The sequence below is a fragment of the Propithecus coquereli genome, unplaced genomic scaffold (assembly GCF_000956105.1).
Source record: "Propithecus coquereli isolate 6110/MARCELLA unplaced genomic scaffold, Pcoq_1.0 Scaffold19, whole genome shotgun sequence".
In the NCBI taxonomy this organism is placed as follows: Eukaryota; Metazoa; Chordata; class Mammalia; order Primates; family Indriidae; genus Propithecus; species Propithecus coquereli.
In genome coordinates this window covers 10,428,453-10,428,824 of record NW_012143856.1, presented here as the reverse complement: position 1 = coordinate 10,428,824, position 372 = coordinate 10,428,453, and positions in this window count along the sequence as shown.

Here is a 372-nt window from a genome sequence, read left to right as displayed (position 1 = left end):
CCACACTCTGGAGCAGGTCTCGCTCCCCTCCACTCTCCCCCTCTCCGTGGCCTCTCCCAGGCCTCTGCCAGCAAGCGGGGCCTCAGGCCGATGGACCTCCCCTGGCTGTGACGTGGGCTGGGAGGTTCCCTACCCAGGATCACAGCCTGAGCTGGGTGCACAGCCCTCTTTTGGGAGGAGGGTGGCCTCTCCCAGGCCTCTGCCAGCAAGCAGGGCCTCAGGCCGATGGACCTCCCCTGGCTGTGACGTCGGCTGGGAGTTTCCCTACCCAGGATCACAGCCTGAGCTGGGAGCACAGCCCTCTTTTGGGAGGAGGGTTGCCACTCCGGCAGGCTGATCTGCCCCTGAAAGTGTATGCTCCTCAGTAGGCTC